We start from the raw sequence: 26,354 nt of genomic DNA, 5'->3' as shown, positions 1-26,354 counted from the left end.
TAGACAAGGAATATAAAATCTAGCATTCCAGCAGTGGAATAAGCTCTTAGCATCAAACTGAGTGCAAAATTGTAAAAAGGAAGTAGAGTTAAAAGAACAGGATATTTCCTGTTTGGGTAAGAGAGGTGAGGCTACAAATTAGGAAAGGCAGCAAGGTCTGTAGTCATATACTAAGGATATAATGAGAGCTGTCAACAACTGGAATAGGTTGCCTCAAGAAGTGATATGTTTTCTTTCTCTGGAGGTTTTCAGAGGCTTGGATAGTCATCTGTCTGAAAGATATTACCAATTCCTGCACCAGACAGGATTTGGTACCTCTGAGGTACTTTTCAATACTGATTCTACGATCCTTCCATCTGGCCTTAAGGGCTACAAATACTTTGAAAAATGGAATATTGTCATCATTATAAAGAATTGCAATGCGTGGCTTTGAAGATTGATAGACACTGTAGAGAAATGTGCATTTTGATCTTCTCTGTGGATGAAGGCTAGAATCCTGTGAAGGTCTCCTTCACACATATATTTTATTTAATTAAATAACTAAATTACACCATATCATGCACAACATAAAATCTGTGTAAACACAGATGGGTAACAAATATTGTAGATTATACTCATTAAGGGCTAAGAGCATGATTCTAGATTCTACAAAATTCAGGAAAAGGAAAGGTTTATTTCCGTCGATAGAAGTACCTACGTGGGGTTTAAGAGAAATTTATGAGCAGTTATGAGCCTTACAAAGTAATTAAGTTCCATGTGGTAAAAACATGGAGAGTAATTCAGACAGAAGTGTAATGCACCCAAACCATGGAATAAATCTATTCAATTCCAACCCATGAATTCTTCCTCTTAACAGATTTTTAATGCAGCAATAAACTTGTACTCTAGCAGGAAACAGTCTTTATTTTAGATAACTTATTCTCTGTCTCTGAACATGTGCTTTTATTCTTCCTCACTGCCTTATGCCTTGAGTAGCTCCAGCTAATGGAAGTAGGAATAAACCTTTTGCCCAGTGTTTTATTGGCTAATGTGCTTTTCTAAGTTTCTATAGCTGGGTGTTGGTTTTTTTAGAAAAGGAACAAGCCAATCATAGAACATTCAAAACAACATAAAATGGAATGTCCATTGTATTATGGGTTTTGGATAAAGCTCCGAAGAATCAGAATGGCTATTCCAAACCTGGAACATTGTGAATACTCTTGTTCAATAGATTCCAATCTATTGAAAACACTCGGAATTGCATCATCAGTTGGATATTAGCGTATTACATCCGTATCCAACCTCAGTAGGAATCGATGAAAAAGACGGAGACTCCAGAATAGGTTTGTACAAGGCAGTCTCAGTTTGTGTTAACGAAGGGATTCCCATTGAAGAGATGTCAAGCAAACAGACAACACAATTTGCACTGACAAAGTTGTTCATGTTGCCACTGAGCTTCTTGTCTCCTTTCGGTCCCTTGCCAAGGTCAGGAGAGGCTTCTTGGAGACAGCATGCCAGAGAAATCACAGAATTATAGGATTGGAAGGGGTGGATGTGGCCTCCCACAATGCTTGTTCACCAAGGTTTGTTGAGTGCTGCCGGAGAAACTGTGTTGAAGAGGGGCTGAGAAGCAAAGCAAAGCAGTGCTCACCTTTTGCTTCAATCTTAGAAGGGGTGTGTTGCTTCTCAGAGGAGCAGCTTCTAGAGAAGGAAGTGCTCAAAGTGAAGCATCCTTCCGAGATCTGCATAACCTTACTTCAGAATAATTTGTTTCACTTTTTGATCATAACAGACTACAGACTTAGTTGTGACTGAGTTCACTGAAACTGAATGAACTAATCTAGGATTGTACTGGTAGAGCAGCTTTGCCCAGAGGCATCAGGTGTGCCACTCACAGAATTCCCAAACATTTGTGCCTGACAATGTTCTGTAACAAGTGATGCTTCGCAAGTGAAAATGTGAACATTTCAATGATAGGATCATTTGGTGTCCTATAAGTTGGCTGAAGCATCAAGACCAGCTTAGTTGTTTCCCAGTTACACTGAAGTCAGTTGGAAGTGCACTAACTCTGAAAACGCTTTGTGTTGACAAGGCAAAGTGCAAGAAATGGAATAATGAACTCCTTCTGCTTTAGTGATTCAGTTTCCCTCCCCCATTTCCTCTTATAAATCAAGAGAAACAAAGGGCCATGCCTGCTGGGAATGCAGTGAGCTGTAGTCCCAGCACATCTGGAGGACACCAGCTTGAAGACAGTGGCTGTACAGCTTTAAATAAGTTCACACAATCATGTTAATTTTATTTTGGTTGGGTTCACTCATCATTCAACCTCAGGGTTATTGTTGTTATGGGGAAAATAAGAGGCAAAAGCATTATGTATACTACCTTGATTTGTACAAAATAAAAGGCAACATATACATCTAATTATAAATAATGTGATCATATTTTGGGGTTTAGTGTGCTATATAAACCAAACCAGATGTAGTTTATTCCATAAACTGCAGTTGGTCTGGCATTGATTGAACAAACCACAAGCTGAGTTCACACAACATGCTGAGCCACAACCTAGCAAACCAAGTTATAAGTGAATGTGATGTGTGAATTTTACCAGAGTTTGAAACATCAACTGATGGTTTAGAAGTATGAAGCAAACTGGTTCCTGTCATCTCATGCCCAGCTACAAGTTACTGAGTGACCAGATCAGCAGGTCATACTGTTGGGAATCTTATGAGAAAAAGCAGCTTGAGGGCTAGTTTTAAATAGAGAAATCAATTAATGGGAAAGGGTTAAATACATTCATCACTGCTGCTTCCCCACTTCAAGTATCCTCTTCATTAGTCTGCTAGGATTCAATTATACGTTTTGTTGTCATAACCAGATATTAGGAATCATCTTATATTCCCTCAAAGCTGATGGATCTAAATAGATTGCTAAGGGGTCTGGATAGTTTTTCTACTACTGTAATCCCTGAACCTTTTGCTGCAGCTCTGCTTGTGCTTTGAACAGGAAGCAACTTAGGCTGTTAGTACTTAATCATACTTTCCTCTTTCCAACCAATTTGCTTTTCTGAAGGGCTGAGCACAATGAAACACAAGTAGAAGGTCACTAGAGCAGAAATGTTGGAAGACTCAACATGAATTTAGCTAAACTGATACTAGGATGTACTTTATGGCTTACCAGTGCAAATAACATCAACTGTTATTGTTTTGCATTTTGTGGGGAAAGACTATGGTGGACCATTGGTTGCACCACTGTGAAGTAGCCCATTGTTATTAGGCCACTGTTCCTGGTGATTGATGGAGAGCTTTGTTTGTTCTTTATATTGATTGGTGTAATTATGATTCCATGCTGCAGAATGATCTCTTGAAGCAGTGCTGTATGGATACTAAGAAGCACAAGGACAAGAGGGAACTTTGTGAAATCCCACCCACCCACCCAATAGGAATAAAGCAAGGAATAAAGTAATAGGCATACAACTGGCCCAAAGGATAACTCTTGTAAAACAATGTCCCCAACTTTCTACAAGCCCAGATGATCCAGAAAGATTTGATGTTTTGTACCAAATATCTTTGAGAAGTCTCTGCAGATGTGCAGGATCATGCTATTGCTCAGCTCTTCATAGAACCTTAACTGGGACAACTATTGCAGTTCCAGACCTAAATCTGGACATTAACTAAAGATGGGTTAAGAAGATCCATATCTGCCAAGAACTATCTTTTTGATCCCTTTTCATAGCATCCCAACCAGGAAAGCCAGTCTGTCATTGCTTAAGTTAGAAATAATGACAGCTTTTTAAAGATAAGATAAATCACCACCTCCTTAAGGTATTTCTCTTGTTTTCAAACCATTTGATTACAGTACATTACCTGGATATAATTCCAAGAAACAACAGCAACTGTTCTTTCTTTCTTTAGCCAATAAAACAGGACTAGTATGTCTGAAGACTCTGCATCCCTCCATCAAAGAACATAAGTTGCTCTTAAAAACTTTATAGCTTCTCCCCCCCCCCCGCATTTTAACTATCACACTTGCATGCTTGAAAAGTTCTTAGAAATTGGAACACTTGCAACCATTTTCTAAAACTTAGCAGGCCTAATAAAAGTTTTGCCTCAATGTAAACTTCAGTTAACTTGGTCTCCTTCTTCCCTTCCTCCTTCTCTCCTCTTTTGACCTTATAGTGTAATGTGTAGCCTGCCCTCCTTCCTTATAAAATAAGTAGGTTAGCCTAATAATCAGAGCTGGATCCAAAGGATTTTTTTAAAATCATTCTGAATTAAATAATGGAGATGCTACTATTTCCTTGTAAAACATGATGAAGTCTCAGTGAAATAACAGATCATAAATACTTCTATAAAGAAACAAGGAATTTGCAAGAAAAATCCAATCTGCTTTCTATACAATATCACAAATCCTGTAACTTTAAATTCATGCATTTGGGTGATAAAGTAAAACACAGAATTATAAAACTAAACACCAATTTCCTGGGCACTTTGATCTAATTACTTGGAAATAAGCCCCCACTTCAAAGGGCACTTGAAAGAATGATAGTGTTCCAGTCTAAGTTAAAACTAACATTTCTACTTACTACCTAATATGAATGCATATCTGACAGTCTAAACATCAGATTAAAATGGTATTACCTGGGTTTATTTCAGGGCAATTAAGGGCCTGAATGAATTAGCAAATGGTTTATTTTATGAATCAGTGAAATGTTAGCCTGTAACCTGACCAGCAATGATCACTCTGAATCTTTGCAACAAGCAAAGGAGCTTTTCAGTGTGAGATGTTTTCTGTTACTCTCTTTGATTAAAGCAGCATGTGGGACGTGCTCTGAAAAAATTGCAAATCAGGAACTTCAGTTTAACTGGGATGGGAATAAAGCTGCTATCTAATGATAAAAACTTGCTATGTTTTCCCAAAGACTTACTTCAACCCTGCAGTACTGAAGTTCAATTAATTCATCCTTTAGTGTTAAACACATCAAGAGATCAAAGTGTATTTGGTTTCATTCACTATCCATTAGGACTGTAGGCTCAGCCACCCTGATTCTGCAGAATTATAGCCTCTTAGTTCTAAATATGTTTCCAAAGAAAATAAACGCAATAGATTTCTTCATAAGTGTTCAAAGGGCACCTATTGATCATAGGCTAGATGGACTGAGCAGAATTAAAGGTCCTGGAATTCTACGCATTAGGTCATCAAAAACATTCTGCAAATTGAGACAACAGCAATAACCACACATGTGAGAGATATTTTATAGCATACCTATTTAACACATTTGAATTAATATGAACTCAAATACAGTTGCATTTCAAACGCTGGATGTGTCAGAGTTCAGTTCTCAGAATGTTTATGGGTGTGCAAATATACACATTTTGGGAAAAGCAGTGTATGGGAACTGGTTTCTCCAATATATGCTATGGAAAAGTGTTTGCAAAAATGTGCATGTTAGGAGTGTGTACCAAAACAGGCATATTACGAATAAAACCATTTTCTTCTGAAACTTAAAAAAAAAACATTCAAATTCATGTGGAAATGGGATGAAATGAACAAAATGAGAACTGGAAGGAAACCAGAATGGACACATTTTCCCATCCCTTATGCATCAAAGTTGCCAACTGTTTCTGCAGCATGAATGACTAGACCAGTGATTCTCAACCTTTTTGAAGCTGCCACCCCCCTAAGGAGCAGAAAATTTTTCAACGCCATCCTTTGTGAAAATCCTGTAATTTAGGGTATGGGGAGGTGGGGGGGGGGGAGTTACTGAATTATAAAAGGCAAAAATTTTAAGTAATTTTTTTCAGTAGACTTACACACCAAATTTGTTCGATTTAACTCGATACTTTTGCCCTGGTAGGTAATTGGATTCCTTTTATTAAAATTAAAATGACTAATGCAAAAAAAATAAAGATAAAGAACTAATAAGCACACTTACCTAGCCGACTGGCTAAATAAACAATGAAAGTAAATCGAAACTGAGGGGAAAAAACAGAAATGAAGCGAACGAAAAGCAACTCAAGAAACACGGGTCAAATCAAACATTCATATTGAAAGGACGCTCAACGCACGCACTGCGATTAATCGCGCGGGAAAACAGCTGACGCATGCGCTGTGCTGGTTGGGATCGGAGAAGAATCGTAGTGTCGAGTTCTTCAAGGTCAGCCTACCTAGAATACAAATTCGTCTCACCATTCTTAGAAGTGCGTGAGGGCAGCCGTCGCGTAAGTTCGTTTTATTGCTGGTACAAATGGTGTAAACCAGATAATCGATTTAATAATTTTTGGGGGGAGTTTTAAAATTAAGTTCGAATGCCAAAACATGCTCATCGCCCTTCTACCGCCCAAAACATGCCCACCGCACCCCTACCGCCCAAAACAAGTTCACCGCCCCTCAGCATCCTCCCACCGCCCCCTGGGGGGCGGTACCTCCCCCATTGAGAACCAATGGACTAGACCAATCCTCACTAATCAGAATAAAAGGCATTTGTAGTTGTATTGATTCATTAAAAAAAAAAAGCCACTGAATCCATAGTTAGTAATATCCTTACAATTTCCTACCAGGGCCTGTGAATGCCACTCATGGTAGGAAAGAGATCAGAATGTAATTGCCTTTATATTTTAGTGGGGAGGAACACCACACATAAAAAGGGGGAGGGAGCCTTCAATCACCTGGTTGTGGCTGCCATCTTGATGTTTTGACCCCTCTCGGCACACGCCCATGAACATATGCCAAAGGGCAAATATTACTTATCCATTCTGGTATTATCTCCTATCCCTATGCAACCTCAGGCAGATTTAGATTCAACCTAGGCCAGGCTGCCTGTTCTGGTTACCTAAAATAATTTTTTTGGATCTGTGTGTGTGGCTGTTTTGTTCTTCATTTTTAACATAACTCTGAGAGATTTCAAGGTCAAGGGGAATATAAGTCTATGAGCTCGCTCTTAATTAACAAAGGTGGGGTGGGGCCAGTTTGTCCATAGAAATCTGGAATGCATCCTTGGTTTTGTTCATAAGGCAAACTGTCCCCAGATGTTTATTTGCATTCTCCCCTTTTCTGCATTAATGACAATGAGGAAGATTCAAAGGACTTAAGCCTCAAGCATGGAGTCTTCACTTGTGAGTATGTGATTTTATTTATTTGACTTATTTTATTCCATTTGTACGCCGTCTACCACATCAACATTCTAGGAATTGCTGCATTGGGTATTAAATGCTATATCAGTTGGGAGTGAGGTATCAACCACCCAGAGTCGCTCTGTAGTGAGATGGGCAGTGACAAATGTGAAATAAATAAATAAATAAATATAAATAAATAAATATCTCTGCCTACTATTTTCCTTTTTTGTGTTACTTTGATTGAATGGGCCCCTTCGGTCATCAGCAACTTTGAAGGGACGTAATACTGTATGGCAAGCTTGCTAACATTAAGTATCTTGGAATCTGCTCAGTGGCTGGATGAGAAATGATAAGGGAATGTTATTTATACTAGGAATGGATGAGAAATTCAGCTGCAGGATGAGACAGCATGGGCACCCCGTCTAATGAGAAACTGAAGAAGGATTTGTCTAATCAGAACTTTTCTAAAAATTTGCTGATGTCAGACTTCCTGAATATCCAACCTTAACCCTAACCAAAAATGTACACCCGTGCCAAAATACGCACTCATTGGAATCCTGCAGTGTGGTTTACAACTAAAATGTATCACACAAAAGTGGTTACTACAGGAAAGTGTGAACAACATGCCATATATGGGGAAAAGCCTGTACGAAAATGGATCATTGAAAAATTCAATCCAGAGTTCTCACTTGAGGCACAAATGACTAGGCTCAAATTATCCTACTTCGGACACATTATGTGAAAACTTAGCTCTCTGGAGAAGGCTCTAATGCTGGGAAAGGTGGAAGGGAAGAGAAGAGGATGACCAGCAGCAAAGTGGGTGGACTCAATTACAATGGAAATGGGTGCAATGTTGGAAAATTTGAAGGACCAGGTTAGGAACATTCATCATGGAGAATATCTATGTCAGTGTTGTCCAAACTTGGCCACTTTAAGATGAGTGGACTTCAACTCCCAGAATTCCCAGCCATTCTGGGAGTTGAAGTCCACTCATCTTAAAGTGGCCAAGTTTGGACAACACTGATCTATGTGGTCACTAGGAGTTAAAAATGACTTGATGGCACATAATCAATCAATCTGCACACAGAAATGAACACAGAAGGAGAAACAGGTGTGGAAAGCAAAATCCAATAGAAATGACATTGACCCAATGACATTGTTCTTAAGCTGTACCATCTTGAATTCCAAGGCAGAAAATGGTGTAGTGGTGAAGGTGCTGGCCTATAAACCAGGAGACTGTGAGTTCTAGGCCTCCCTTAGGCAGGAAAGCCGGCTGGGTGACTTTGGGCCATTCACTCTCTCTCTCAGCCCAACTCACCTCACAGGGTTGTTGTTGTGGGAAGAATAGGAGGAGGAAGGAGTATTAGGTATGTTCACCACCTTGAGTTGATTAAAATATATATTTTTTAAAAAGGCAGGATAAAAATCTAATAAAAATTATTATTATTAATATTATTATTATTATTACTACTACTACTACTACTACTACTACTAATTGTACAGTCAGTCAGATGTTTAGATTGAATTTGGCATTTTTACTGAGTCCATCCCATGGACCTGGGATAGGGAGATGTTGTTTGATGTTGTTAAAGGTATTGTTGCAGGATGGAAGCTGTTCCAAGTAAAGCTGCCTTTTGCAATTGACTGATGGTGATTTTGTCAATGCCGATGGTGTTCAACTGGTGCTCCAGATGTTTTGGGATTGCACCTGAGATGCCTATTACTATTGGTCCTATCTTTGCTTTCTTTTGCCACAGTCATTCTATTTCTATTTGCAAGTGTTTGTATTTTGTGATTTTCTCCAGTTCTGTCTCTTCTATTCTGCTTTTTCCAGGTATTGCAATGTCCACTATCCAGACTTTTTTGTCTTTCCTATCAACAATTGTTAAGTCTGGGATGTTATGTGGCAGGTGCTTGTCTGTCTGAATTCTAAAGTCCCAGAGCACTTTAGCTTCTTCATTTTCTATTCCTTTGTCTGTTCTGTGGTCCCACCAGGTCTTGCTTGCAGGCAACTGGTATTTCTTGCAGATACTGCTGTCTGCTGTCACCAGTCCTCTCAAGAATAAGTATCCATTCAAAGCATGAATGAAGCTTTTCATAAATGCTCTACAGCAGCACCCAAATGTTTCACCATGAACCCCAAAAACGTAACTGAGAATAGCACTAAGATTAGCATGTTCTGTGACTGCAGCTGCTTGATCTTTAACTGACTCAGTTAAGCACATTGCATGCCATATGTAGTAAATGGATGTCAACCAGTTTCAGTCAGTAATCTAAATGTTTGGTTCTTTATTGAACAACTGAATAGCTAAGGCCTTCGTATGTGATTGACAGAGAGAGAGAAACACAGATACATACATATTTTATGCATCTGATGAAGGGAGCTGCAGCTTCCTTTTTAACAAAATGTGTTAGTCAGAAAAGGGGCTACCAGACTCCTCCTGATTTTAGTATTAGTTTTGTGCCTTTGAGTCTGTTTTTGACTCCAAGCCCCTGCAGTTTTCTTGGCAAGGTTTTTCAGAAGTGGTTTGCCATTGCCTCCTTCCGAGGGCTGAGCAAGAGTGACTGGCCCAAGGTCATTCAGCTGGCTTTATGCCTAAGGCGGGACTAGAACTCCTGGTCTCCCATTTTCAAGCCTGATGCCTGAACCACTACACCAAACTCCCACCCTGATTTTATACATAGCCTATATTTACTCTAGTCCTTAGTGAGTATAGTCCAGATGTTTTAAAACTGAAAGGAATACAGATGTTGGCTTTAAAGTGATGAGGTCCAGTCATTTTATTCCTAGAATGTGTAGCATTCTTACACACTAAGGGATGTTAAATTTCTTTTTTCATTGAAAAGAAAATTTCTTTTCTTTTCAATTTCTCATTTAAAAGAGTTTGCTGAAAAACAGCTCCACCTACAGGCTGATGAAAAGGAAGGCCACATGGAGAAGCAATTCTAATCTCTTTTTTAACAGAAGAGATACGTAAGTGTGAACAGTTCCCCTCTGTTCACGAACACATATATGTTTGTGCCTGTGTGCCTATGTACATTCCAAAACAGAATGCCATAATCAAAATGGGGAGGGGAATTTTGCTTTGGAAGAAAATACAGGTTCATCTGGAAATGAAATGTGAAAATAAAAAAAAATCAAAGTACAGTGGTACCTCGGGTTACGAACTTAATTCGTTCCGTGACTCTGGTCGCAGCCCGAATTGGTCGCAACCCGAAGAAAATTTCCCTATAAGGTTCAATGTAATTACCGTTAATCTGTTCTGGCGTGGAGGACAGGGAGGCGGCTATTGCTTGGAGGGAGAGTCCCCCTCCCTACGACCACGTGTCAGGGGCGGAAAATGGCCACGGACCACGTGTCAGGGGCAGAAAATGGCCGCGGGCCACGTGTCAGGGGCGGAAAAATGGCTGTGGACCGTGTCACGGGAGGGAAAATGGCCGTGGATCCAGTTCGTAACCTGAGGCGGAGTTCGCAAACCGAGGTAAATTTTTGCGGCCAGAGCTGGTCGTAACCCGAAATGTTCGTTAACAGAGGCGTTCGTAACCCGAGGTACCACTGTATGTATGTATATGTTTGTTTGTTTGTTTGTTTATTTATAGTATTTATATAGCCACCCATCTCACACAAAGTGACTTGGGTGGTGTACAACCATTAAAAAGAATAAATACATAAAAACAATTACAAATAAAAAACTATTAAAGCACACAAAATAAGAGGGGATAAAATTAATGAGGCATCGCAAAATCTGCCCGGTCCCCTGGGACCCCCAGGCCTGATCACAGAGCCAAGTCTTGAAGGACTTGCAGAATGTTAAGAGGGACGGAGCCAATCTCAGTTATATAAAACCTGCACTCAAAGATTTGCAAGTGTAATTCAGCACACTCCACACTTTACTTCTTTTGAACCAATAATTAATACCTCTGAAATCATACCATGACTTCTTAACATATACAAACCATCTAGTTCATTTCTTAGTATCCACTATAGCAGTGTTCCTCAACCTTGGCAACTTTAAGTTGTGTGGACTTCAACTCCCAGGATTCCCCAGCCAGCAAACCCTAACCCTAACCCTAACCCTAACCCAGCAAAGCTGGCTGGGGAATCCTGGGAGTTGAAGTCCACACACATCTTAAAGTTGCCAAGGCTGAGGAACACTGCACTATAGTATGGTTTACACTAAGGAGCAATATTTTACATATTGTGTAATATTTTAGCATAGTAACCAGGAATGTTTGACAACGAGGAATGAGGCGCCTCCTTTATGGCAAGTCATATTTTAACATTTCTCCCAAAACATCAGGTATGCTACCCATTAGTGTAACTCCATACACATCTGTGGCACTTTGTAACATAATTATTTTTACTCTGTTCCAACATCCTCTTTGTTATTCTGTTGTTCACACTACTGATCAGTGATTGATTCTCTGTTATGGCCCACCTCAGTAAAAACATTCACAACAACTGAATCTATTCTTGTGTATAATCTATTCTGAATCAAGAAAACAGGCCCCAGATTTATAAATGTATATTGAAAACCAGACAGAAGATTAATTTCTGCACGATGAAGAGTTTGTGATGAGAAGCTGAATATGGTCCTGCAACCTTGCTTAATTACAGTTTGCTTGCCTTTGATTTTTTTTCCTGCTTAATCTGACTCCATATATTAATACTGAGCTGGTAAGCCTTTTGAAAAGTCTTAAAAGTCTGTAAAAGTAAACTCTAAGCCAATTATCAACCTACTGGATATTAGCTGCCATGCTGCAAAACAGAGTTGCACTAGTCTTTTCAGATCTTAGAATTTGGTCCTGTTCTGCTCCATGAGGTGAAAATACATCTTGAAATCCATTCAACAGGCAGCTTAACTCATACTATTCCGGGTATTTTTTACAGCCCAAAATAAGTGTGGAGTCCTTAGTGCTTGGCTGTTTGGTTGCAGACGTTTCATTACCCAACTAAGTAATATCATAAACATCACTGGGTAATGAAACGTCTGCAAGCAAACAGCCAAGCTCAGAGAGCACCAAGGACTTCATAGTTCAGCCCTGAGCAACATATATTCTCTTCTGTCAAAATAAGTGAATGACCTGCATGGTCAAATTGGCCTTGTTTATAGGCCAAGCTAAAAGAATTGACTCACACTACAATTAGAGGGGTCTGCAAATTCCAAGTTTCCTCCCAGTGTTGAAACGGGAATCACTTTAATACTTCTGAAATCATATCAGAGTCATTTGGAAGTGAGCACCCAAATCAATCGATCAGTTAATCAAAGAAACAAAATACTATGACAAACCAGGAGACTGTGAGTTCTAGTCCTGCCTTCGACATGGAGCCAGCTGGGTGACCTTGGCCAGTCACTCTCTCTCGGCCCTAGGAAGCAGGCAATGGCAAACCACTTCCGAAATCCTGCCAAGAAAACTGCAGGGACTTGTCCAGGCAGTCGCCAGGAGTCAACACGGACTCAGTGGCGCATAACACACACACACCATCTTAACCTTTACAGGCCATCTAGTTTATCTGTCAGTAACCATCATGGTTAACACTAAGGAGCATTATCTCCTTAGACTTTGCTCCATGTGTTACATCACACAATGTGTATATAAAAGGGGTGGAGGCTTGTGCCACAACGTTACAATGCTTCTTCCATCATTTACCCCCTTGCAAGTGCCCCTAGCTACACTGGAAATGCAAACAAAGATATTTCAGTTTCATACAGATGCTGATCTCAAAGATTGATGTGTTGGTGAGGCAGTAAGAAATCTAAGGAATGCTGAGATAAAAGGGATGGTGATTTTTAACTGCTTTAACAGCCTGCTGATGCCTGGGGATCACATCTTCTAATGATGAAATTCCCAGGCATCCCATCCTTGTAGGAAACTCTGGGATCTCTCTAGATTGGGTTCCACCCAGGCTTGGCTAAGCACCAGAGGATTTTAGGATTTATGTGGCTATTAAGTGAATGGTTACAACCATTAAAATGGATAGGGCAATCAATGTTAGGCCTGGGAAATAGATTAAAAGAGCTGCAGTGGTGTGCAGAATAGCACAAGAGACTTGGAGCAGAACACTCCCCATCTGGAATTTGAAGAATTCCATCTCATATACATTGTATGCCATGGTGATTACAACTTAACATGAATAACTTATATTACTACCATCTAACATGAAAATTTGACCATGCATATCATTATACTGCAATTCTCACTATAGTAAACAGTACACAACTTGCTAAGGTAAGCAAATAGAAGGCCTACTTACATAACGTATCTTTCTTCATTGACTATAAGAAGCATGGCTTTGGTGATTGGTCTGATGAAATCTTTGTGGTGTCTTGTCTTATAGTCTTGACTTCAACCCTGCAAGCTTTTCTACCAGCCCTTGGCAAGGTCTTGATGGGATTAGGCTCTGATGGGTTCAACAGGACTTGGGTCAGGTGCCTGCCTGTACGATGGAGGCTAATTTTCTTGTGGCAAGGAGAGAGCTCTTGCAAGGAATGTACTGGGTGACTGGATCAAGAGGAAAGAGAAGAAGAAAGTTGTGGCTGGATGCAGTTGATTTCCTAACTTTTGCCTTTAATTTCTTTGGCTTTATGCATTGTACATAATTACCCTGAAAGGAAATAGCATGAAGGCTGTGCACATCTATATTAAGTATCTATGTAGCATTTGATCTCTCCAACCACCTGTGACTTCTGATCAGGATCAAGCTCGTAACCAAAGATGGTGGACCTGAATGTGAAGACAGTAATGAGTTAAACCAAACAAACAGTCTTAAGCTTTTAGCTTGCTGATACATAATGCAGTGTTACAATAGGACAGTGTGAGCTCTGTTTCCTATTTATCCTGGCAATAGAACTGGGATCCTTCATTAATTGGAGAACTCCACTCCTCCAAAGCTATAAATATGTCATCTTGGAAATATAGCAATATGCATACAATGTCCCAGTTGGTGGAACTCAAAGGGATTATATGAATTTCATCTGAACTTTTCTACTGACAGCACCACAAGATGAGACCACAAACACCTATTTGTTCACAGTGTAATCCCAAGCATTGGTTTCACTGGAACCTTTTCCATAGCAAGTATATCTTGGGTTATGGCCTTAATAAGAAAAGAGAAAGCTGTAGCATCTTCCTCTAATTTGCTGCGGCTATTACATATGCAGCATGCAAATAAAAAAGAGATTCACATCCAAGATAAAAGTAAATGAAAATAAGAATGGAACAAAGGTGGATCAAATATTGCTAATTCAAGCAAGAACACACACACAGATATACCCTGCAAACAGATTTCTTGTTCCTTGTCTTTTAGGCATTTTGTATGTCTCAAAATCTGAATTTTAGGTAGAACCCAGCAAAATAGATTTTGAAATCATATGTCTTGTCTCACAGCAATATTCTCAATATGAGTGACCACATAAGAAATTCTTAAAGTGGTTCAACTGTTGAGATACATTCTGTGGCCACCCTGCACAAACAAGGCTGAACTTTTTGCTTTATCCACAGAATTTAGAGACAACAATCCAACAGCTATGAGTTAAGAAAACACGCTGGGCATTGGCACGCAAAGTGTCATAGTAGACATCCCACTTCGCTGCAGGGTTCCCATGTCCAAAAAAATGTAGACATTTATCATGCAAATGTCCTCAGGCAGCCTCAACAGATGTGCCATTCTGTAGATGGTTTTCTTTGTTTCCTAATTCTTGCTGAAATTTAGGTCAGAGTGAAAAAACTTAATCTACAAACACAGTTGTGGTGTTTGTCATAGAATTCCTGAAGTCATATATATGAATGGAAAATAAAGTGGAACTATAAATACAGAAGGTATTGCTTAGCGATGCCTTGTAAATTTTTATATTACTTTAAAGGCAAACAGATGTTTTCCAATAAAAACATATTTTCTTCCCTTTCTTTTACTTTTATTGTTCCTTTGTTAATTTAAAATGCTGGTATTTTTTTGATGGTAGGGTGGAGAGACAAGAGTTCCTAAGGGTTTTTAGTCAGAAATATAAATAGATTAAAACAAAAATGCACAGATGAAGTACTACTTTAAAATGGAAGAGGATGAAGGAGAAGAATATATAGGTTGTACATCTTATAAAAACACTGCGGAGGGTTCTTACACAGGGGGGAAATTTATGACTTTTAACTGGAACAACTCATGTTGACAGAAGTTCACCAAGTTGTGAATTCTACAGGATCCTTATTCTGCTCTGTTTCAAGAGTGATTAAAATGGCCATAGAGCCACCTTCTTCTCTTTGATCTTCAGAATCATCTTGTGAAGTTGGTTACCCTGAGAGGGGATTAATTCCAACTCATCTGTTATGACTGCCATTACCAATTTATGTTTTGGAACCCAAGAACACCAGAAGTTCTTATCAGCTGCAAAAGATATATGGGGAAGAGTCTCAGAGGGGATTTCTTAGGTGGATTCCAGTATGTGCAGCTGGTAGAGGTGTTGGGCAGTGAAGGTTTTTTTTTTTGGGGGGGGGCATCAAAATTAGCCTGGGTCTATTGACATATTGGTAAATTTCCACTGAGTTTACCTATGAAAAACGGCAGCATTGAGTCCTTAACTGGGAAGCTGGTATTTCCCACAATGCCACTATACAAGCCTGTATTAGAGACACAAATTAGGAAATGGTGGCCCACCGAGATGTAAAAGGAGCCCTGAAGCAAGTATCAGCACAAAGTCTTATCAGAGCTCTGGGTCCCTGCAGCTTACCTGAGATTGCAGTTCAGTGTCTCTGGTCCTGGTGGGATGGGAGATGAAACGCTTGTAGGAGGGAAAGATGTTTAGAAGTGACCTGTCAGAAGCTGGTTCAGCCAAAATGAAGGAAAACAAGAAGGCTGAAAGGGAAAAGACATGCTGCAATCAGCGTGGGAGGTAGAAGACAGAATTCCTCAACCATTCTTGGAAGCTCCAGTAATGGGGTCAGCTAGAGAAGAACAAGGGATGTACAGAAAGAGCCAAACTACATGTTGCACAAATGTGTATAATGAAGCCTCAGCAGGGTTTTTTTTTTAATTAAATAAACAAATAAATAAAGACCTGGCCAGCAGCCTGTGGAATTTACACATCTATTTTTTCACTGTGATTTTCCTTCCAGCTATTTTTGTCTTTGGGGGTTCCAAATGCAGGATCTTGCTTGTGAACACTCTCCTGACATCCTCTAAGGGAAAACATTTCAGGGACCATTCTGAGCAGCAGAACAGTTCATGACAGAAAGAATTAAATCTGTCCCCAAACACACACGTACTTAAAATTGCATTCCTCTGAGGCTGCTTTTCATTTAGAAAATAAACCCATGGCATGCATTGCTGTGTAGTGTAATATGTAGTTTGGCCTTAATCATCTCTCTTCTCATCTCTAAGCTATGACAGCAGGGAAAGTTGGATACTGCCTTTCTCTGCAACCAGTTTTTCTTCTTTTCTATATATAGCACTTATGCAGAGGACAGTCATAACAAAATGATGTGGCCTGTGAACTTGGGGTATCTGGGAACTGGGTTGGGCCACAGCTTCTAGGATGGTAAGAGTCCAAAGCTATGAAGCTGGTTACAGATCCTTGCAGAGCTAGAGATGAGGCATGGCATATGCAGAAGTCTGAATCTATCCCAAAAGGGGCACAAAGAAGGGACACAACATCTCTCTGGTTGACCTTGGATCAGTCACTTTTCCTGTCTTCTGGGGTTGCTGTTGTGGGGGAAAATTGGAGGGAGGAATCCTATGTACACACTGCCTTGAGCTCCTGAAAAAAAGTTGGGATATAACTCTCATAAATAGTGTTTTAAAAGGTTATTTAAAATGTTATACAGAAACAAGCAGGTTCTGTCCCAGTTCAAAGATGGAAGACCAGCCTGCTTTCAGTGCAAAAGATCCCAGATTTCTCTAGTAAATTTGGGCAATATGGAGGGCAATCTCTCGAGATCCCAGATGGTATGTTTAATATTCAGCAGCTAGGAAATGGAAATAGGAAGTGGAAGGAAAAAGGTACATTGTCTTCAGTAGGGTCAACACATATATTGCTAATACCAAGCCTCTTCCAATAATAAAGAAGGCACATCTACTACCCCTTTTCAGCAACATCACCACATCATGATCATGGTCTCATGGCCTCAGGCTACCAATTTAAAAAATCATTTTGAAAAGCACAGAGAAAGGTATTTGCCCTTGGTCTATTGCCAATTGAGATGGATACTTACGCATAGCTAAAATAGCGGAGACATATCAGCCAAAAGGAGATAGAGGGAACACACCTGTTTCCATAAAAGCTGTTCAACATTTGGATGGGAAACTACCAGGAAACGTCAGGGCTGTAGCTAGACTGGAAATACAGAAAATATGCCAGGGGAAGGCAATTCCTGCTGCAGAAAACTTACATGGACACGGACATAAAATTACCAGGAGCTCAGCCTAGCTTGAGGGAGTCTTTCTTTTATGACTAAATGACCTGTATATGTTGCTGATAGATGACATCTTCATGGTACGTGCCTTATCTTCTTACCTTTAACCCAACTTGGACAGACAGCTCTTCAAGCAGAGCATCCTTCCTCAGTTTGGCAAACTCCAGATGTATTGGAATTGCAATTTCAAGAATCTCAGAGGAAATGCTTATTCGGGGATGGGAGGCGCTACAGTATGTGTGCTCATACCTAAAAAGCAAGAAAAAATGCATTTATCGCAAATCAAAACATATCGCCAGCTAGATATGGTGTAAGATCAATGCCTATCTTGGTAAATAGGAATTTCTGCCATAAGGAGACTTCACAAAATCACTGTGTAAGCAAATGGTAATTTTAAGAACTGTGCACCCATTGGCTTCCAAAGAAGCTCGTATTTTCATTTTGCAAAATTTCTGTGAAAGTGTTAAGCACATTTATGAGAACCATGCAAGCACTCCAATCATACATTTACACAGAGTTGGCTTCAGCCACCAGTGTCCTACAATAGATGACACCAATCTGTAATTGTTAACATGCCAGAAGTGCTAAATTATTAAATGCAAGAGGAGTAATCATATTAATTGTATTAATTAATACATGTATTAATTAATCTGAGTTTTAATTAAATATAGATGAAATCAAGTTTAATTTTTGTTCTGGATTTCCTGCCTTTGATTCTACTCAAAGGCCCAATGTGGCACTGAAGATGAAAAGTGCAACTCCATGTTAGGTCTTTGAAGTCAGAAAATATTTATAGTTTGGAGACGTAGGTGGTACGTTCAACTCTTCATTCTTCTGCTTCTTGAACATCTCCTTGATAGGTGTCTCTTGGTGGTGGTGATGGGGACAAGTGATAGAAGGTAAGGAGGAGGAGGAAAATTTCTAGTGTTCATTTCATCCTAGTTATTTATTGAATAGATTTTATTCTCATAACAGCCTTCTGAGATACAGTAGGTTAGATGGGAAGATGCAGATTGTCCCCAAATAAGCCAGTGAACTTCATGGCTGTGGGGGGATTCAAACCTAAATATCTTCCATTCTGGTGTGATACTCTAACCACTATATCACACTATGCCACAAGCTCTTAGCTTTATTCCACTTTTTTTGTTTTTCACTGCAGCTAAGACTGTAAGTGAAAGCTGTGCTTAGCCTGAGAACAAAACACCCACAGTGATTCCTAATGCCTACATGCACTCCATTTTTTCAGACTACTCTCTGATGGGTTTTCTATAGCCTTTTCCCCCCGCCCCATTTAATTTTAATACTTCCAAACCAAGGAATTATAAATCTCAGATTAAATTGTTGAAATACTACATATATGGAAGTTACTTATTTCCTTGTGCTAAACATCTTGCAGTTGTACCAACTAATTTTGGGGTTTGAAAAGCCGATCTGGCATTGAGTTCTATTTCTGAATTTCCTGATGATGTCCACATTCTGCAGAAGAAAAGACCAATTGGAAACATTAAAATGGGCTTCATTTGGTAGGGAAGATTTTTTTTCCTAGGATGTGTAAATTAAATTTAACACTGAAAGTAGTTGCCATTCCTTGGGGGATGGGGTGTCTTCAAAACTCTATATGCCATATTGATTTTCTGATCTTTTATTCCATTTTCCACATCTTGTTACTCTCATTTCAAGCACTTGGCCTTTCTCTGGCACAGTAATGTCCGCTTTTCACACCGCAATTACCTTGGATTGTATTTTCATGGCTGGCTTTCTTTCAGCTGGTTTTAAGAAGAATCTGAACTCCATAACATTCTAATTCCAGTCAATCTTTCCAACCACAATTTTTAAGTAAATTTAACATGAGACCAAACAAACCAGATCCCCAAGTAGGAGAAACAGATACAGTCCAGTACTTGTGCCAGCCTGTACTCAAGGATTTGACCCAAGACGTTTCACCTATACAAAACGCTGTTCCTTCTATGCTTGCAAGCTGTGGTTTCTCCTAGACAAATTGGGCTATTTTTTTTCTTCCCTGGTGCCACACACTGGGTGGATCGTGTAAATATCACTGCTGTGCATAGAAACTGGCACAAATGCATACTTGTGTGTGTCTCAGAAATTAATAAACAGAAATCATTTTTGTCATATATAAATAAATAGCATCTATGCACTCAACATAATAGTTTTTTCTCATTGAGGTGATCCTTTATAGTCAAAGTATAATGGTCGATTGCCCATAATTTCTAAGGTATATACACTGATAGAGTATCAGAAAGTGATTCAGTTCCTGATGCTATCTGTCAGGTTTATTTTTGTAAGGAAAATTAAAATACATTTGTTATCAGATCATTGGTATTTAAATATGTGGAAAATTGTTCTGAATAAAAAAACAAGTGTCTCAACAAAAAGCATAGAAAAACTACCAATGAAGGATAAATTTATTCAAATCTGGTCACCACTGATACAGGTAGTCCCTGGGTTAAGAACGCCCGGTTTATGGAGGACCCATAGTTAAGAACGGAGCCTATTGTAGCAAAATTTGAGTTAAATACACAATGATTTGAGTGAAATACACAATGGTTTGAGCTAATTACGCAATACTACTTATACAGTATTATGCAGTAATACTGTTCTGGCTTACATACAAATTCGACTTAAGGACAGACCTTGGGAACAGACCTTGTTCTTAAACTGGGGACTAGCTGTATTGCGAATGTCTCTCCTAATAGCTTACTTTGATCTGTACAAATGTTGTTCAGGAAAGAGATATTCAATTCAAATATTTAAAATGTCAGTATTTCTCTTTAAAATTACATATGTGTTCATATCTTGGTAGCTCCCTAGTTCCGTTTTCTTTTTAAACTGCTTCTGCTAAGTCCCTAATATATATTTCTTTTTAACCTAGTTACGTTTTAAATGTTTTGGTCTTGATGTTTTGTCAGTTCAATAAAAAAGCAAAGAAAATAAATTAGAATAGAAATATAGGCTAAAGTCCTAAATATTCTAGGAAAAGTCCTGTATTACTCAGACTTGTTTTTGAGAAAACATGAGTGAGATTGGATTGACTGACAGAAGTAACCCTTTACATATGGCCAAGCTACAACTCTCAGAGTTCAGCTGGCATGATAAATAATAAGGGATTATGGAAGTTTATCATGATCTGGAGATCCAGATTCTCCGTCCCTGTACTAGGTTGTGATCCAGATGGAAAAAGTAGGTTTGGGACGGAGAGGTTCTATCAGGATCAAAGGAAATTCCAGCCCTTGCCTCCTGTGATCTCAGTCTCACATGGTGTCCCACAGCTCTTTGCTTTAGTATCACACAAATAACCTTAGAATTGATTTCTTATAGGTTTAATAAATTTGATTTGATGAAGTTTTGCAATATGTGTTAGTTCCATAGCTGCTGGGCTCATAGTACCCTGAAGGAACCACCAATAATGCCTGTCCTGGGCCTCTTTAATTTCCTTCTACTTCTGAGAAGAACCAAGCAACAGTACCTGCTTTCTATTTAAATCATGCACAATGTTCTTGGTGTAAAGCAATGGCTAGATGGCAGCAAGGAATTGCATTTTCTGAACAACTACCATCTAGCGGTTGCCTGGATTTATGCAACAAAAATCTGGTAGCCCTATGAGATACTCAAGTTTTTGACTGGCTGTCCTTGTTACCAAAGGAGGCCTCACTGGACTTTGAATTGGAGGAGGAGGAGGAGGAGGGGGAAGAAGGAGAAGGAGGGGGGGGTGAGGCAGGAAAGGAAGGCAGGCAGGCAGGCAGGCAGGCAGGCAGGTGGGAAGCAGGCAGGCAGGCAGGCAGGCAGAAGGGAAGGGAAGGGAAGGGAAGGGAAGGGAAGGGAAGGGAAGGGAAGGGAAGGGAAGGGAAGGGAAGGGAAGGGAAGGGAAGGGAGGGAGGGAGGGAAGCAAGCAAGCTCACCCTGGAAAAAGAAAAGGTGGTCTCAATTAGTCATGGTCACACTCTCTCTCTCTCTCTCTCTCTCTCTCTCTCTCTCTCTCTCTCTCTTACAGTACTTCTAAAACACAAGTTTGCTGCCATCTCCTGGCTAAACACTATTCTGGCACTGTCAGATTTGTTCACACTATACCCCATTCCAAAATCCACTGAACTGATTTAATGTTTATTAAAAATCTTAGAAATATGAATCCCATGCTTAGTCCAAGTAAAAAACATTTTTTTCTTGTAACACAGAAAGAAATTATAGCCTATCTAGGTGCTGGAAGAAAAAATATTTTTGACTCTGAGCATGAGGACTCATATCTGGACAGAAAAGAGAGACTTTAACTTAAGAGAGGATTTCACTAATTTATTCTTGTGTTTGTTTCATTATTTGTAAGTTGCTTTCTCAAAAGAAGAAAACTTCATGAAAAACTGTCGTGCTTGGTGCTATTGCTCATTAACATGTTCAGAAATCCAGCAACAGTGAGCTATAGTGGCGCTTCTCAAACTATCTATGGTGAAGGACCAGTTTTCTTTTTTTTTAATTTCTAATCTGTCACGGACCAATATTTTTGCAAAATAAAATAAAAATGAATGATTAGAAAAACAAAGTAAAAAAACCAAAGGCAAAGGAAATACAAGCCCAATGTTTTAATTATTAGATTCAACAAATATAAAATTACATTTTCATAAATACAATTAGAACAGTCATAACATAGGAAAAAAGAAATTAATTACAAAAAATGCACATGTTCATTAAAATTGAGCATAGTATATAGGTGATTAATCTAGAGAATCACTGCTACGCTTATAATTTTTTGCCATTGCGCAATCATAACTAAACAATGTTATGAATGAAATAGCAATTTCCAGTATTAAGTACCTATTTGCACACTTCGAATGAACACTCTGTATTTCAATATTTAAAGTTTGTAATGTGACAAATGAGCTTGCTTCCTGCTTGTTAATTTACCTAATCTACTTTGGATTGATGGCTATTTGCTTTTGGGTTACAATTGACAAACTAACCTTAAAATATCACATGTTGTAATATGGTCCTACTGCACATGACTAGTACATAACTTGTGCCACATGTAACTCACCCTGTGAGTTTGACAACACTAACTGATCTATAACAAGTCCACTCATCAAGTACTTGGATATTGCAGTAATATCAAACTGCTATAAAATTTCTAAACGCTTATTCTTGAATTCCACTCTTATCTCGTTGCAGACCTGTAGCAAACAATTTGCCCACAACCTCCATCTCCCTATATAGTAGTAGCCGTGACTCTAGGAAGATCTCCACATAACGGACCTGCTCTTTCTGGAACAGTGCCTCCACACAGGAGTTAGCAGCAAGGTGCCAGATGGGGTATCTTAATGGTACGTGAGAAAGACCTTAAGAGACTGAGTGAAGAGATGCTACCTAGGGAATGGTCAGATAAGAGACAGCACAGCCCGCAACTATGTAATGGGAGGAGCAAGAGGCTCAAAAGGGGCCCTCCCTAATTTCTCAAGATGTATTTTGAGACTTGCAAGATTGACGTCAGCCTTCCCAGGTAGACCCGACAGGAAACACGGCCAGATGAGCTACTTCTACATTATTGTAAGGCTACATTAACAGAATCTTGCAAATCTGAAAGTACAAATCTCCCGTCTTCTTTATAGCCTAAGAAGCTAGGGAGGGTCCCTTCTGAGCCTCCTACTCTGTCCCTTATGCAGCTGTGGGATATGCCCTCTCTTATTGACCATTCCCTAGCAGCATCTCTTCGCTCCATCTCTCAAGGTCTTTGTCACACACCATTATAGGTATGAACAAACAACACCTCCAGTTTCTCCCCACTCAAATCTCCAAGTTGCTAGGAGTTCTACCATCACCCCAGCCTGTCCTATGGTGGTAATCTACTGCATTCTAATGATATGACACACTGAACCAACAGATGATCTTTCCCAGTAGCTTCATATAAGGGAAAGAGGAATTCTGCAACACCTCTTCCAAGTGATAGGCATAACCCTTCCCTAAGAGAGGTGCCTTCAGCCTCCTAGATCATCTGCTCACATTGCTTCTGAATCTGAAGGAGTCAGAAAGGGCAGGTGCTCAGCCTACAAGCAGCTAAGGTCATCCCATAGATCTCCCTATGGGATCTCTAGGATGACTCCCTTTTCAGAGTGCACAAGCCAACAAAAGTCCCAGATAACCTTGCAAGTTGCTATTACTGTCACTTCATCTGACCCTGTGCATGCAGAGGCCAGGCCAGAATGAATCTGAGTGATTTTATTCATGAAGTGTTACCCAAAGATCTCAAGGAGGCCCTCAGAAAGTTCTTCCTGTCTCCTGTCCTTCACCAGGAAATGTGTTACCCTACCTAGGGTTCCAGGGACATAGACTGCAGATGTAATAAGAGTGGAGAACTGAGTCTTTATGGCCAAAGTTTAGGCTTGAACATGATCTCTCACTTATGTCTGGTCCAGTTCACTGCTGGTCTCCCTCATCTGGGGCTCCAGGCATCTCTTCTGCCACTTCAGCTCCTCAGTAAAGCAAGGAGCCCCCCAGGATCAGTGCACCAGATCAGGCATGTTCTCATCAAACTGTTCCAGACACCAAGCAGACATACAACTAAACCACCTATCAAGTGCTGGGGAAATCTCCAAAGGCCCTCTGGAATCCATCCTGATTCATTAGCAACTGGGGCAGAGCATCCTCATTGGTCCTTCCACCCAACATAATAATTTGTGTCCATATATTACAGAAATTGTAATTCAGGCACATCTTCTGAAAGCCACATAATAAAATAAATCAGGCCAAATCCTCTCCCCACATACTTGCATTGTAATTCCAATTACTGTACCCACTCACGTCATCCCCCTGCCCAGTTGTACAGGCAAAGGCCTTATTCCCACTTACACAGTACCCGCATGCCCTGGCATCTCTTTAGCAGCACAATATTGTCTTCATCTGCTTTTCAGCCTGTAAATGAAACAACCTTAAGTGGTCACTCTGTATACCTAAATAGGAATAGCCCATTCCCCTGAAAGCTGACACTATTCCATCATAGCTCCCCCTCCCCTCTGGCCATGCCCCCCAAACATTAGTATTTGGTTTTCTGAATCCTTTTCATGATTGTCACCCTAACCCTACCCATATTTGAAAGCAATTTCTCTTCCTCACAAGGTAGAGGAAAAAGCACAGAATTCCTCTGTTCTGTTTGGAAAGGAAGAAGGGCATCCAGGGATGGGTAAGGATTCAAAATCTGCAAAAGGGTGGGGGCGGCATTGGGATCCAAGCCCCACCTCCTTTGTGAAAAGGGGTGTGGCACGTACTCACCATCTTGCAGCTTTTGAAACACCTCCCCTGCAGAGGTGGCTGGTTATATAGAATACTGGTTAAACACCACGACAGTAGCCTGCTTTAAACGGCAACAGTGGGAATCTTTACTTTTAGATGAAGCAGCCCCACTTTTTCTTGTCCAGAAGATAATGAGGGATAACAAACTGGACTTTTGTAGCTTATTTGCCAGTTTCCCTTTATTTGTCAGTTTCAATAGCTTCTTCCTCCTCACCCCCAAAGTCAGAGACATTATAGACTAGCCCTGCAGATTCAGTGATCCCGCTCTACGGGCCTAGCTAGTTGCAAGATCAAGGCAGGGTCTTCCCCCCCCCTGACCCCCACCCCGGGGCTAATTTCTGCCTGGCGTCTTCTAGATCTTAATTTCTTTTGACTTTGAGATGCCCAGACAGTCCAGGCAGGTCCCAAAGCCGGATCCAACCATATTCTTGACCCATTGCTCCATTTGTGGATATTTTCTGTGCGCTGGCCACGCCCGAAAAGGAACAGCAGCAAAGCCCACCGAGAAACCAATCCCCTTGTCACGAAAGGTGTTTCAGCGAGATGGGCGGTGGCAAATTTGATATGTCAATAAAAATAAATAAATAGAGAAGGGCCCATTCCAAATCACGGCAACAGCATCTGGCAGCGATCAGAGGAAATGCGATAGGGTAAGAAGTGGTAGCATTATTTTCTGAGCAGATAGCCAACAGTGGGTAAAGATCCATTGTTACTTTACGGAGCTATAGAATAATTTAAAACCCATAGTCTATGGCAATGTTTCTCAACCTTGGCCGCTTTAAGATGCGTGGACTTCAACTCCCAGAATTCCCCAGCCAGCATGGCTGGCTGGGGAATTCTGGGAGTTGAAGTCCACGCATCTTAAAGCGGCCAAGGTTGAGAAACACTGATCTATGGAATGCTTATCCTGTAAGTATAAGCTTTGGACTGCAAAAATCCAGACAGCCACAAGCTGGAAGCAAAGATACAGGAAACAAACTCTTGCTGCAGCTTGTTACCTGGATTTTTGCAGGCGAGATCGAACAGCCCTCCCCGATCCACCCCAACGTTTTGTGCAAAACATTACCCATCTGTTTAGAAATCAACGCGGGGCGATCCAAGAAATAAATCCGAGGGGTGTTAAACGTCAGGGGCGCAATCGCTGCGGAAGTCTACTCACTGAATTCGGGACAGTTTACCTCCAGGTACTGTAAAGCTGTACGCGCCAAGTCAGGCTGGGCTCCAGCCTCTGCAGTTTCTTCGGTGGGAGCAGCACTACTCGCTCCCCGCAGCTGGCACGATGGCGGATCTCAGCCAGAAGTCTTCAGCAAAGACAAGTCGTCCGCAAGGACAAGTCCCAACCCGGCGCCCGCCGGCGGAGCGAGAAGCGCAGCCCCGAAAAGCGCTGCCGGCGCGCCCGAGGCTCCGGGAGCGCCAGTCCTACCCTCCGGAGGGCGCCGCTTGGCGCAAGGCGCGGCGCCTCCCGGGGACCCTCCAGGCGCGCCTCGAGGCGCTGCCAGCCGGACCCGCCCGGCACCGGCGCGGCAGAGCCCGACGCCCCGCCCAGGGCCGCCCCTCTCGGGCGCCGGG

At 40.6% G+C, this 26,354-nt stretch overlaps 1 long non-coding RNA gene across 5 annotated transcripts; it reads right to left on the bottom strand.

Annotated features, from left to right (window-relative positions):
• Positions 1 to 511: 511 nt before the first annotated feature.
• LOC112540481 (uncharacterized) lies at positions 512 to 26,314 on the bottom strand. 5 transcript variants are annotated; one of them, XR_003084566.2, is made up of 7 exons: positions 25,945 to 26,314; positions 24,345 to 24,407; positions 17,597 to 17,744; positions 15,815 to 15,939; positions 13,698 to 13,817; positions 13,348 to 13,595; positions 512 to 1,680 (listed from the first exon to the last, which is right to left on the bottom strand). It is a non-coding gene; the product is annotated as an uncharacterized LOC112540481 (long non-coding RNA). The 5 variants fall into 5 exon arrangements; XR_003084565.2 differs by having other exon boundaries at positions 512 to 1,602; XR_015798237.1 differs by lacking the exon at positions 512 to 1,680 and adding an exon at positions 3,432 to 6,139.
• Positions 26,315 to 26,354: the final 40 nt, after the last annotated feature.

The sequence above is a fragment of the Python bivittatus genome, unplaced genomic scaffold, assembly GCF_059951505.1.
Source record: "Python bivittatus isolate LINGU-HERP-01145 unplaced genomic scaffold, Pbiv_v1 ctg000570_np1212, whole genome shotgun sequence".
In the NCBI taxonomy this organism is placed as follows: domain Eukaryota; kingdom Metazoa; phylum Chordata; class Lepidosauria; order Squamata; family Pythonidae; genus Python; species Python bivittatus.
Note: the sequence above shows the minus strand (reverse complement) of the source record. Positions and strands in the feature narration are given on the sequence as shown.